Source organism: Choloepus didactylus, chromosome 18, assembly GCF_015220235.1.
Source record: "Choloepus didactylus isolate mChoDid1 chromosome 18, mChoDid1.pri, whole genome shotgun sequence".
Taxonomy (NCBI): Eukaryota; Metazoa; Chordata; class Mammalia; order Pilosa; family Megalonychidae; genus Choloepus; species Choloepus didactylus.
In genome coordinates this window covers 1,605,104-1,619,699 of record NC_051324.1, presented here as the reverse complement: position 1 = coordinate 1,619,699, position 14,596 = coordinate 1,605,104, and the positions used below count along the sequence as shown (strand labels likewise).

Here is a 14,596-nt window from a genome sequence, read left to right as displayed (position 1 = left end):
TGTTCTCTGTCCCACGATGCCGGGTCTACATTCCTCCCCGAGAGTCATATTCTACGTTGCCAGGGAGATTCACTCCCCTGGGTGTCTGATCCCACGTAGGGGGGAGGGCAGTGATTTCACCTTTCAAGTTGGCTTAGCTAGAGAGAGAGGGCCACATCTGAGCAACAAAGACCAGTGCCCTGAAAATTTTATGAACATTAAACTTAATAGCGAATAAAGGGAACATAATGCTACATTGGACATTTAATTGAACATTTATTGATTTGATTCTGCAGTGAATGCTTTTTTAAAATTTTTGGATCCAGTAAAAATTTTTTAGATCTCAAATATAAACGAAGGACCTTAAAACATGCATAAGCCCTGGGCTTGGGGCCAAAAGAGCTTGCCAAATAAAAAGGGGGTTCTTTCCCAGGGGTGTGGGATGCTGCAGAAGGGAGGGCTCAGAGCCAGGATCTTCCGGCTACAAATCACTGCAGGGCTGTCCCACCGAGGGAGCAGCAGGGTCCAAGGCTGCAGCTGGGGCCACGGCAGAGGCTGCAGGGAAGCAGGTGTCAGCACAGTCTCAGGAAGCTGGTCAGAGCTGCCCACAGAAGGCCCGTCCTGTCTACGGAGCCACCTCTGGATGGCAAGAAAGATTTCTCTATCAGTCAGGAGAGACTGGGTTCTACCGCAGTAACAAATGAGCCCTCGATCTCAGCGGTGGACACCAACAGGTTTCCCACGCTGCGTGTCCATTACAGACCAGCAGGGGGCACCCGCGACGCCCGCACTCCACCATCCTGTCTGAAGGAGACTCCCACAGGGGGACACTGCCAGTCTTACAGCGGCGGGAAAGAGAATGCTTGCTGATTATGCCCCGACACTTAAAGCTTCTGCTCGGGAGTGACAAGTGTCACTTCTGTCACATGCAATGGCCAGAGCAAGTCCCATGAAGTCAAACACAGGGTCCACCATGAAGCGTCCGTGCATGCTTATAATAATGCGACGCTGCACCATTTTCCTCCAAGCATGAAACTGAGAGGCAGTCCCCTGGGAAGGAGACCCCACCCCGGACAACGGCCTCCTTTGGTTCTTCCAGCACCCACATACTGGACAGGGGGGAGGTGAGGTCATTTGCCTGAAGTCACAGAGCCGGCAGTAGCAGAGCCAAAGGCCCCTTCTCCCTAACCCAATCTTTTTTTTTTTTTTTTTTTTTTTGCTTTAAATCATCAATCAGGAACCACTGTTTCCCTATATTTATTTTACGATTTCTTTTTATTTTTAATTCAGTTTTATTGAGATATATTCACATACCCTACAATAATCTACAGTGTACAATCAGTTGTTCACAATGCCATCATCTATTTGTGCATCCATCACCGAAATCAACTTTTGAACTTTTTCATTATTCCAAAAAAAATAAAAAAATTAAATTAAAAAAACAAGGATAAAAATACAAGTAAAGAAGAACACCCAAAACATCCCATCTCCCATCCCACCCACCCCTATTATTCATTTACTTTTTGTTCCCCTTTTTTCTACTCATTTGTGCATACACTGGATAAAGGGAGTGGGAGCCACAAGGTTTTCACAATCACACGGTCACCCCTTGTAAGCTACATAGTTATACAATCGTGTTTAAGAGTCAAGGCAACTGGGTTGAAGTTTGATGTTTTCAGGTATTTCCTTCTAGCTGTTCCAACACACTAAAAACTAATAAGGGACATCCATATAGCACATAAGAATAAAGTCTCTCAGTCACTGAAACCCTATTTTGTTTCATTTCTCTACCCTCTTTTGGTCAAGAAGATGTTCTCAGTCCCACAATGCCAGGTCCAGATTCATCCCCAGGAGTCTTATCCTGCGTTGCCAGGGAGATTTACACCCCTGGGAGTCAGATCCCACATAGTGGGGAGGGCTGTGAGTTCACCTGCCGAGGCTAACCCACTCTTAATCTCTTTATCCCATAGTTCCTGGTGGGATACAATTCTTTACCAATCTACACATCCCATTTTCAAGCTTACATGGAGGTCATTTGACTCAACTGAGGGACGGCTGTGTTGTCCCTGTTGTATGATATATTATTGCCTCAGATTAAAAGGGCATTTTATGCTCACATCTTAATTGGATTCTTCTTAAAAAAAATCATTTTAGTCACATCCTTTATCTGCAAAGGAGCCTGCAATGGCTTCCAACTTACTGCCCACAAGTCTGAACTCGTTTTCTTTTCTGCCAGCCTTACTTAAAGGCAGTGCCAATTTCCTTTAAAGTAAAGAAACTACATGGGGTACAAAAATTGGGGTAATATTAAGGAGGAGAAAATGAGTACAAGGGAGGTGACCGGCGATAGCCATTAAATTTTATCGCTGTGGTGTGCTCTGCTTACTGTCCATCCTGTGACCTCTTGCTGCAGAAACAATGGCTGCTTCAACAAGCTAAGTTTCCTCTTGGGCACACAGATATGTTACATTCCCCAGTTTTCTGGCAGTTAAGTTGGGGCCATTTTACTGTGTTGAGGACCACGGTATGTGAGCAGAAGTGATTTATACCACTTTGTGGCTTGGCCCATAAAAATCTCCCGTGCACAATCTTCCATTCGATCCTTATTTTTAAACACCAGCTGGAAAGGATATTTTGGGGCCAACTGAAGAAACTTGAAACCAGACTGGATATTGGATGGCATTATAGAATTTTTAGCTTTCTCACGTGCAGTAACAGCATTTTGGTTAGGGAGGATATCCGTAACTTTAGAAGATGCACACTTAAGTATTCAGCAGTGCAAGACCACGGGAGTCGGTTTCTGGTTAGGATTCGCAATCAAATTCACAATATACAATCGGTTTTTCCGGCACCTAATTCACTTCGGCTAGGGGACGGGAAGCACGGCGGCTGCAGGTGGAGAACCTGGCGCCTCGCGTGCAGCTTTCAGTGTCCTTAACCACTGCTTGTCGTGCTTCTTCTGGTTACAAGTGGCCTCAGGGGAGCCACTGGGTCTGGGGTTCCTCAGCCTAAATCCCCAGTGAGTCCATCAGCCCTCTCAGGGTAGCAGCCACCTCGCATCCTGCCATGTACCCTGACCACACGTTACAAGTTACACAATGAACGACACTGACAGCCAACGACAGGAGAACAAGGGCATTCTTGGGACAGTTTAACAGCTCACAGCAGGCCCTGCAGGAACCCCATCTAAATTCAGGATCGATGCTTCAAGATGTCAGATGAAAAACCAAATCCTGAGGCTGGAGGACGGATTCACAGCCCAGCTGCGGAAACTTTCCTTCTCATCAGGAAGTCTGCGACTTATTTTGAAGTGGTTCAGTCAAAAAGTTAAATAAGGCAAAATGCCAACAATCTGGGAGGTGGGAAAGCAAATGTTTAGCAAATCATTCTTCCAGCACTTCTAAGTTTGAAAATTTTCATTACAGGATATTGAAAACAGTATCTAAAATGGAGGAATCCACTTCCATGTTTTGTTTACTAGATGGTTTACTGGTCAGTTAATTCTGCCTGTTTAAACCTACCTGCCTTCAAGACACGATAAAAATTGCCCCCCGTTTCATGCAGCCCCCTTGATCCCCCGCCTGCAGGAGCCATCTCTCCTCCAGTGTGAACACCCACCCTCCTGGCAGGTGCCATCAGGCTTCCCCTGCTGGGTTCCTTCAGTTGCAGGTGATGGAAAAACCCAACACGACTTGCCTTAAGCAAAATAAAATTAATTTTAAAATAAAATAAAATAAATGTTTTACTAAATAGTCCTGGTGGCTTCAGTTTCAGGAAAGTTTTGATCTCGAGCTTAAAGGATGAGACCAGGCCCCCACCGCTCGCTCTCCGTCCCCTGGCTATTCCTCTGCAGTCTTGCTTCCTTTTGCAGACAGATCATAGAGGGTGGCCAGCAGCTTCTTGAGCTTTCTCCTTCCAGGCTGACATCCAGCAGCCTTTGTCCTGGCTTTCTCAGCACAACTCCCAAGACTCTCTCTGATTGGACAGGCTTAGTCACATGACAATCTGGGAGCCTATCCCTTAAGGTGTGGGGGGGAATGCCAGCACCGATTGGTTTGTCTTGACCTGGGGGTGGAGTCAGCATGGGCAGAGACCCGGAAGCAGGGAAGTTCATCAAGAGCTGGGCAAAGGAGAGGCACGTGGGTGGGCCGGACTCTGGAGCTGGGATTTGGGGCAGTTGTGGGAGCTGAGAACAGAGAGAGAGGTGACCCAGTCCCACCCCACTTCTGCTTGGTCTTCTTGGTTGGTTCTGAGGGCTTTTTCGTGCTGTAAGTCTCCAACGTGATTTTTCGGACACTAGAAGGGCTTGGCTAGTTGGCTGCATTTTGTCTTCTCCTGAAAGAGTTCAGTAATCCTCTTCCCTCAGTCCAGCCTGGGTCAGGAGCCGGGACGAGTTGGGGTGTTGCAGTGCACAGAATGACCACTGGGTGGCGATGGAAAAGCGACAACGCAGTCTCCGGTCTCCATGCTTGGCTTTTGTTACTACTTTCCAGTGAAGTGGAAAAGTGTGTCTTAAATGTTCACTTCAGTGAATTCTCACAAACTGGACAAACCTGCGGTACCAGCATCCAGGTAAAGAAACAGCATATGAGCAAAGCCTCAAAGGCCCCCCTGCCCCCATTTCACATTCCAGCCTCTCCATCCCCCGTACCCCAAGAAAACTGCCATCCTGATTCATAACACCAGAGATGCAGCCTTCTCTTTTTTTTGTAAAATGTACAGATGGAATCATACAGTATGTGCTCTTTGGGGTCTAGCTTTTTTCACTCAATGTTACATTTATGAGAAGCAGCCAATAATTGTAGATTGTACATTATCATTGGTCAATAGTTTCCGGAATTATTTGCCCATTCTACTGTTGGTGGACATTGGGATCATTTCCAGTTTGGGGCAGTTGTGAGTATCTTTTGATGTACATATATAAACATTTTTGTTGGGCATATCCCCATGTGTGGAATTGTTGGATCATAAGTGATAATATGTATTTGCTTAACATTAGCCAATAGTGTCAAACTTTCCAAAGCAGTTGAACCATCTGAATTGGCAATGAAGGAGACTTCCAGTTGCCCTTGGTATTTTCTGTCTTTTCCATTTGACCATTCAGGTAGGTTAGGCTTTTTTTTTTTTTTTTTTTTTTTTAACATCTTTATTGAGCATAATATATATACTACAAAAAATCACCTGGCTTTAAGTGTACAGGCCAGTGATTTTTAGTAAATCACTAAACCACCACAATCCCATTTTAGAACATTACCATCACTCCAAAGAGATCTCTCATACCCACTTTAGATTTGTTTGTAAGCTTATTTTTTCCAACAGTCTCTAGGAACTAGCTCTGTGCCAGGCAATTTATTGAGCTCTAGGAGTGATGAGAACATCAATACGATATTCCTTGTAGCCTAGAGGAGAAACATGTGTGACGTGATCATTGAGTTGCAAAAACACAGAGCAGTTTGGTCTCCGTGGAGACCCAGAAAGAGTTCAGAGTTTCTGAAGCTCTAACTGCAAATGGGCACAAACAGCCTTGATACTGGAGAGGCTGGCAGGGTTGGTCAGGATAGGCCAAAATGCCAGTGTCTGGGGAAATGGGAGCTCTTTTCATAGCAAGGACAAGGAAAGAGCTTCTGCTTGACTATTACATAGAAGATCTGTCCTCCAAAGGAGAGCTCAGCTTTCGGGGCCTTGCTTGGAGATCTTGTCCTCCAGAAAAAACTTTCCTGACCACAAGCTGAGTGAAAGATCTTCTAACGTTCTTTTGCCCACAGAACTTCAGTGTGCATGTCTGCCTCCCCACCGGACGGAGAGCTCCTTAGGGCCAGGGCCTTGACAGCTTTCCTCACCACCGTGGCCTCCAGGGCATGGCTCAGTGTCTGGCACATAGCAGAGGTGCAACGAGAGTTTGTTGGCAGCTGGCGGCCATTCCCCACACTCGGAGCTGGTGCTCCCCCAGAGCCTGCTGCTGCTTTGTTGTGCCTTTGATTTAGGGGGTTGGGGAGGGGGTCTCCGGGAAGTCTGTTAGATCATGTCTGCAGGGAACAATGGTCTCCTGGGTGTTTTCTCCTAGGATCAGCTCCCCTTTCAGTGTTTCTGGAGCAGATCCCCAGGAGAGTCAGGCCCTGGTGTGAGAATGAAATTAAGTTTAGCTTTCACACGGGACAGGTGTGCCTTGCAGGGTGGGGCAGTTAAGAAATTGGCAGAAGGTTAAAAAGACAAACTGTAATCCACAGTCAGTCCCCCTGCTTATCCACCCACTATCTACTATTCTTGCAAGGTGGAGACTCAGGGTAGAAGTTCCCAAAATAGCCTCATAACTTGTTACCAAACTAGCCCCCACTGGCTCTAAGGAGGCCTGGGCATAACCATTATAGTCAGGGGTGGAGATTTGTTCCAAGGGTTCCTAATGTTGCAAATTTGCGCAGAAAACCTATTTCAAATGTTTCCAATTTGGGCCGGCTGCATGTTTCAAATTTGCTGGGCTAGTTAGGCTTGTCGAATAGAATGTAACCTCTGGAATATCCAGCCAATGGAGAAACAGGGGAGGGACTTGCGGTTAGGTGTAGGGAATAAGTACTGCTGGGTCTATTGTTCTGCGCGCCAACCCCCACATTTGGTTGGGCGCCCCTTCTTGAAAGACGGCGAATAAATTCTTTCCTTCTCCACAATCAGGTGAGCATTTATTCCTTTTTAGGAACAGTGCTTGTTTCTCACACTGGCCATAGGAAGCTACTATCTCCCAGCTTCTCTCTCTTTTCATCCCCCCAAGTTTAACAAATATACCAATAATGCATGATGATTTTTTAAATTATAAAATTAATATCAGCACAAGGAAATAGCATGCAGAGATGACTAGCTATAAACCCCAATGTGTGTTCTCTCTGTCCCAGACCACTCATTTTTAGCTGGTCATGGAGCCACTGGCATTTCCCAGGCTCCCTTGCAGCTAGGGTGGCCACGTGACTAAGATCTGGCCAATGGGATGAAACAAAAGCATTACGTGGCAGTCTCTGGGAAGTTTTCTTAAAAGACAGTTCACAGAGCCACAGCAGTTCTGTGAGAATTAGATTATGTTTAGCTTTCACACAGGTGGGGGCAGCCTGGGGGAATGGCAGAGGGTTAAGAAACCAAGCTGTAATCGGTGGCAGGTCCTCCTGTTTATCCGCCCACTATCCTTGCAAGGTGGAGATGCAGGGGTAGGGGTTCCTAAAATAGCCTCATAACTTGTTACCAAACTAGCTCAGTCTGTCTCTGCAGTTAAAGACCAAAGGAAAGAGGCCAGGTAAGCATAGAAGTGGTGTCAGTGCCTTATATGGGCATAACAGTTATAGTCAGGGGTGGAGACTTGTTTCAAATGTTTCTTGTTTCAAGTGTTTCAAATTTGTGTGGGAGACTTATTTCAAATGTTTCAATTTTGTGCCGGTTAGTTAGGCCTGTCAAATAAGCTGTACCCTCTGGAGTATCCAGCCAATGGTGAAACAGGGGAGGGACTTGAGTGTTAGGCGTAGGGAATAAATACTGCTGGGTCTATTGTTCTGTGCACCAACCCCCCATATCTTGGTTGGGTGCCCGTTCTTGCAAGATTGTGAATAAATTCTTTTCTTCTCCATAATTGGTTGCGCGTTTATTCCTTTATAGGTACAGTGCTTGTTTCTCAAAGTTCTGAGTGGGGTCCAACATGGCAGAGAGAGAGGCAGAGCCCACCCTGAAGGAGGGAACATTGTGACCCATTAGCCACTGCCAAAGATCCCCATGGGCCAAAGCATTCTGATTACCATTTGCAGAGAAAGCCTGGTGCCGTTTTTGATGGAATTATAGGGGACTCTAATCAAGCTGAAGAACATTACATACTCATTTACCACGAACCCCCGAAACAAACATTAGGGATTCCAGCTGCCCATTTGCCGAGAAAGAATCCAATGGTTTGGAACTGGGGCATTCCTTTGCATCAAATATTAGAATTAACAAAGATCCTTTGTTCTGACAAAGCAATGACACCCGAGCAGGGGTACTCAACAAAATTAAATAACCTGACAACGCTCAAATAAAGTTTGCTGACCCCTGGATAAAGGATTGCATCATAAACAAAGAAACCGCTTTGTCATTCACAAAGGAGTATGGTTATGGCCAACAGCAAAAAACTCAAAAGGGGGAACTAAAAATTGGAGCTGTGTTTTCAGCTGGTGACAGTCCTCTCTCTCCACGGCTGACCGCTGCTTTCAGCCTTCACTGGCATCATCGGGAGGGAATAAAATGCTCCCTTCAGTTCCAGCCACAGCTGCTCGAGTTGCCTGTTCTGGTTGTAAAAAAAAATCCTCCCAAAGGGGCAACTGCTTGTCAGAGGAAGGGTCTACTCAGCTATTCTGCGCTGCACCGCGCCTCGCTGGATATACCGTTCACTGCCTCTCCGCCTCCTCCTCCCACCAAGAAAACTCTCTCAAAGTGCTCAAAAGACACTGGAAATCCAATGGATGTGATCCGTGCCCAGTTTGAAAACACCACCACTAGTAAAGATATTTTTCAGTCAGTCATGTTTGTCAACATGCGAACTAAAAAGGATACGTGTTGTTACCACAAATACAAACAGCACTTCAACCAAGGGCAGCGTGCGTCAGGAGAATGCTGTTATTTGACGTGAAGTTAACCATCAGAAGGTGGCATATGAACTTGGCAGTCACACTTGCTTCTTGAAGTTTCGTTCTGCTAACAACCTCACCACAAGCTGCTGTGAGATCTTGGGAGTTACTGTCAGTGGCATGGATGGTTCCACATGCTTCTGATAGAGGGTCAGTCCTAGAAGTTTTGTAGCTCAGCGCAAGTTGCAGCCTACGAGCGGGAATCAGCCAACATGAATCTACATGCGCTTTGCAAATCATTGAGCTCCTCAGCAGAAATAACTGCAAATACCAATAGTTTGGGGAAGACAGAGCTTTTCTATTCTGTTCATTGCTTATCTGCTTACAAGTTAAAATGGTTACTTCTGCAGGTGCACAAGTTCAGTGCACCTGTTGCAAAACCTTGGCAATCCCTCAGTGTCCACTGCTGTGATGGATGGAAGTATATGCAACTTCCACAGCCACGGTTGTGTGGTCGCTTTCCAGAATTTGTTCAGTAAACCAACAGGAATGAATTCTTCAGTAGTGTCCTTGTCTCGAGGCCAAGCACGAGCCCCACGGGTTTGACGGTGTCAGTAGGAGAAGGTGACGCTGCCAATGTTTTTCGCACCTCCCCAGGAGCTCTCCCACAGCTGACCCCCAGCGTCTCGCTGCCTGATCCAACCTGTTGGGTTTACTCTCAGTGTTGTGAAACTCAGGTGTCAGCACCGTAACCATTTTTTTTTTTTTTTTTGCCACAAAACCAGAACATCTTGACTCTGAGGATAAGGTGTTTCAATTCTGTGGCAAGAATTGTTCTGATGAATAAAGGAAAAGAAATAATGTAATGGCAGTGTGTGAAATTGTAGACTTGAGAAAATTATAAAGGATTTGGTGCTGACAAGTCATTCTGTGTGAAGATGGCAAATCGCTGTACAAACACAACTTGGCAAAATGCTGGGGAAATCACTGTAGGATGTGCAGTTCTTCTTTACAGACATCTCCCAAATTGGTACAGAATAATTTGAGGGGGAAGGTGGAAGTCTTCTGCTGGAAAGAATGCACGTCCAAATATAAGTTTGGTTCTGTCGGATGGCCAAATGTGATGATTGCAAGCTGACTGGGTCAACTCAGGGAGTCCTTGAAATGGCGAGGAGAAAGGAGACATTTTTGTAACCTGCCTTGTATCTCGATGTTCTGTAATCAGCAAAATACGTGTGTCCCCCCTTCACAAAACAGCACAGCAAGCATTTCCATGGTGCAGCCTGCTTTGGCAGGTCCCCCGTCTCTAAGAAAAGATTCAACTCCAGTTAGAACTGATGTGGGATCATTGGCAAGAGCTCCTGCTTTCCTGCCCACTGTGAATTCTAGCTGTGCGTTACAAGGTGCAGTTCCAACAGTAACCCAAAAACCACTGGGGACACAAGTACACAAACAGATGCCCTGAAACCACCACCTTCCAGCCTCCAAGGCTGTTGAAGAACAAAGCTTTATTGTGCGAACCCATCGCACAGACTAAAGCCACCTTTGGAAACCACATGCCTAAAACAAAGGATGTCAGACAGAAGACACTCCAAATCAACCCCCAACCATCGTGGCTCCAGTTTCTGTACCAGTGTTTGTGCCTATACCCCTTAATTCGGTCCCATTTGGAATTCCAAGTCCAATGCAGGTCCCCGTGTTTATCCCATCCTCACTGGATAATGAAGATAAAATCACTGAGAGCACCGAAGACGTTAGGGAACATTTTCCCACACATCCACCTGGAGCTGATCTTCTCAAGGCAGAAATGACTGCGGAAGATGAAGAGAAGGAGAAGACGTCTATCCCAAGGAGGGTCCCAAACTTTGGAACAGGAACTCTTTCTAGGCTCCAAGATATTCGACAAAGACCCAGGAAGTACATGCAGTGGTGATCTTGAAACGGAGGTAGGATCTCCTCCTCGTAGGTGGGAGCAAGAGCTGAGACATTGTACCTTAGAGTCTAATGCTGGCAACAGTCTGATCCAGAATTGCAATAGTTGTCTAAAGGGGAAACTCAACAGGGTCTGGAAGCAGATTTTCTACCAGAATCCTTTGACCCACTTAATAAAGGACAGGGGATCCAGGCACATTCCTAAACTAGATGACACAGAGATGGTTTCCCTCAGCCCGGATGAAGGGGGTGGGAGAAGGCTCTAGGGCTGGGGAGCCCAGGAGTCCTATTCCAGGAGCCTTCCGAGGGTGCTCGGTGTCTGAGATGACACTGAAATACATCTACGGGGTAAACACCTGGAAGAGCTGGGTTCAGTGGAAAAATGCGAGGAACAACAAGGAGAACTGAATGTGGGAGAGTTGACCACGCCTCCTCTAGCCTGAGTTCGGACCCCTTACGAGGTGCTCAAGACCTCATAGCCCCTCAGGAATCCTCCGAGTCAGGCTGTAGAACGTCTCTCTTAAGCACAAGGAAGATTTTCTTTCCTGTACTTTTGCTAAGTTGAGTTTGGGCTCATGTCAGTTCATCCAAGAGATCTGGAGACCAAATGGTGAAAAATACAATCCAAATAGTATCTTATACCTGTGCCTTGGAATTCAGCTGCACCTGTTTGAAAATGGTAAAATAGATAACATTTTTACTATTGAGCCCTATTCCAGATCCATGGCTGAGCTGACCGAACTCTTGAAAATATGGGAACCTACAGTGCTTCCTAATGGTTCTTGTTCTCTCTCCCTGTAGAAGAGCGTTTGTGGGAAGTGCAAACAGCTGGCACTTACTCTCCCACTGTCCTCTTGAACACCTTCCTTTGCTACAGTACCAGATACTTTCAACTAAAGAATGTTCCTGAGCATTTGGAGCTTTCCTTTCTCACATGATGAAATGGGCCAGAACTCTGAAGTACCAGGACCAAGACGACAAGAGCTGAGGTTCTTCCCACATTTACGGAAGCGGGAGTCGGAGCAAGATAAACCACTGCACGAGAAATGAAATGAAGATGATGAGGCGCCACTGGGCGTGGAGACGGCAGGGGGTACCAACAACCCACTAAGAAGCGCAGTCGGGCTTTGTGAGTTTTATCCCTCAAAATGTCCTGAAGGTGTAAAGCAGAGGAATGATGTGCTTTACCTTCCACCGGAGCATTTCCGTCCCCAGCAGCCCCACCTTCCCAAGAGACACTGGGACCCTGGCACCACGTTAGCACACGCGTTCTCATGGTGAGGGGGGTACCTGAAGAACTTGCCAGAGCCAACTCCGAAGACACTGACGTTGAATGATCAGATCACAGTGGAGGTGAGGCTCCTGTTTTCATTCATATCAGTAGGCAGCGAACTGTGAATGCAGCCAGCCATTGGAAAACAAGATACAAGCCATGTCCTCCTGACTTGACTATAAGATCATGGAAAACAGACAACTCATGAAGCACCGTGCAGGTGTACAAATGAAAATGGAAGCAAAGAACATGAACCGAGAAATTTTGTTCTTGGACAACGATATATATATATAGTTCTTAGACATCTCCAGAATGACTAACCAATTTCTCTGAGTGGTGCATACTCTTATTTTGTTTGGGAATAACAAAGTGTGGGATGTTTTAAAGGAAAATGTGTGTAAAACTGTACCAAAGTAACCTTAGCCCTTGGAGAGGTAGCTTTGGAATGAAACCTTGGCTGCATTAGACAACAGGGGCAAGCCCCACGTGCACACCCGGAGAGGACAGTACGGAACTGAAAGTGACGTCAGGTGAGGACAGTGGGCCCCGTGCTTCAAGAGCCAGTGACACAGTAATAGGTCAATAAAGTGTCCCTTTCAATTTATGGATCTGGCCTTCTCGGTTGTGGATAAATTAAGGAAAAGGGGATGAAATCCACAAACTGTGTGCACAGAAAATCTGTGGAACCCAGTAGACCCCGGCGTCTTGAGTTGTTTGTAGAAAACCCACTAAATGCCCTCTTCTCTGGGTGCCACCCTTCAGTGCTGCTGCCTCATAGCACGTGGTACGCAGAAATGGGGGTTCTCCTTTGGTTTTCATATCCCCCCAAATGGCAGCTTTCCTCCCACTGCTTTATCTTCCTATTTCCCAAATAATTGCTCTTCTTTTGCCTTTTGCACCAGTTTCTAGAGGACTTTGTCATTTAAAAAAGAATGGTCTCTCTCTCTACTCTGGCAGACCTTGGGGTGATTCTACAAAGACAGTGTTACTTAGCTATCTCAGATGTATGGCAGAAAAGGTCCTGGTGTGTGCCCATATAAAGCATTTGGAAGTTGACATTGTTACCCTAACAGCCTGGAAAATAGGGACCCTAGGGTTAGGCTAGCCTCAGGCAAGTCTTCTAGCATTATTCCAAACTCCAGCTGTTTTAGTGGTTCCGTGAGGATCACAAGTCATGGGTGTGTTTGGCATATCGGGCCATCTCTCTCACATAAATTCTCAGTTTCTTCCCCACAAAATTTTGAATCAAAGCTTTTATGACGTTGGCCAATCCCAGAACTTCTTTAGTTGCAATTAATTTGACCTTATGATAGAAAGGAGAGGAGTCCCAAAAGCCTGTTGGAAATTTTAATGTTTTCAATATGTCCCATTTTAGGTGGGAGGTGTATTTTTTTTAACAAACACATAAGTCATTAAACTATGATAAAAATTAAAAATAGGCCTTTTGACATTGTGTACTTGATGGTTCTGTCCTCCACCTGTAATAAGTTTCATTTTTATTACATTTTTATCTGCCCCGATTCTGTATGATTAAAAAAAAAAAGGCAGCTCATGGGTGCCTTTTGTCCTTTCTTCCCATTTCATTCCATCCTGTTACTGAAGAACCGGGGTGTCGTGCTGGAACTCCACCTCAGGCCACGGGGGGACAGGGCCATGCCCTGGGGTGGCAGAGCAGAACCCTAGATCAGCCTGAATTCTAGCTGTCCTTGGGGAACCATAGCAGCCTCGACTGTCCCCATTCAGAAGATCGTGTTTCTATCTGTTTAAGCTGCTTGTGTTAGTTTCCTGTGGCTGCTATGGCCAATTACCACCAACTCATGGCTCAGAACAACGGAAATTTATTCTCTGACAGATCTGGAGGTCAGACATCTGAAATCAGTGTCACAGGGCTGAAATCCAGGTGTTGGCCAGGTCTCGCTCCCTCCAGGGGCTCTTGGGGAGAATCTGCACCTGGCCTCGCCCAGCTCCTGGAGGCTGCCAGCAGTCCCTGGCTGGTGGCCACATCACTCCAACCTCTGGCTTCATGGTCACGTGAAGTGTGTCTATTCCTGCTCTGCCCTCCTCTTTAGAAGGACGTGTGATTGTGGTTCGGGCCCATCTGACTAACTCAAAATAATCTCAACTCAAGATCCTTAACTTAATCACATCTGGAAAGATCCTTTTCCCAGACAAGGTAATATTTAAAGGTCCCAGAGATTAGGGCCTGCTATCCTTGGTGGACATTATTCAGCCAACTACACCCCACAGCAGCAGGATATACATTCTCAAGTGCTCATGGTTCATTCTCCAGAATAGACCACATCCTGGGTCACAAAACAGGTCTCAATAAATTTAAAATGATTGAAATTATACACAGCGCTTTCTCTTATCATAACGGAATGAAGCTGGAAATAAGTAAAAGGTGGGGGATTGGACATGTGCAAACTTATAGAGGTTAAAAACCACAGTTTTAAACAATCGGTGGGTCAAAGAAGAATTTACAAGAGAAATCAGTAAATACTTTGAGACAAATGAAATGAGAATACAACATATCAAAACTTATGAGGGGCAGTGAAGGTGGTGCTGAGAGGGAAATTCATAGCCCTAAACACCTACATTAAAAAAAGAAGAAAGAGCCTAAATCCAAGACCTAACTGCACAGTTGGAGGAACTAGAGAAAGAACAGCTGTGCTGGTTTGAATGTGTTATGTCCCCCAGAAAAGGCCATATTCTTTGATGTAATCTTGTGTGGGCAGACATATCAGTGTTGATTAGATTGTAATTTGAGTGTTCCATGGAGTTGAGCCACCCAACTGTAGGTGATGACTCTGATGAGATAATTTCCATGGAGGTGTGGCCCCAC

The 14,596-nt window shown here is 45.9% G+C and overlaps 1 pseudogene; it reads left to right on the top strand.

Annotated features, from left to right (window-relative positions):
- Positions 1–7,651: 7,651 nt before the first annotated feature.
- Positions 7,652–13,789, top strand: LOC119513846 (annotated as a pseudogene).
- Positions 13,790–14,596: the final 807 nt, after the last annotated feature.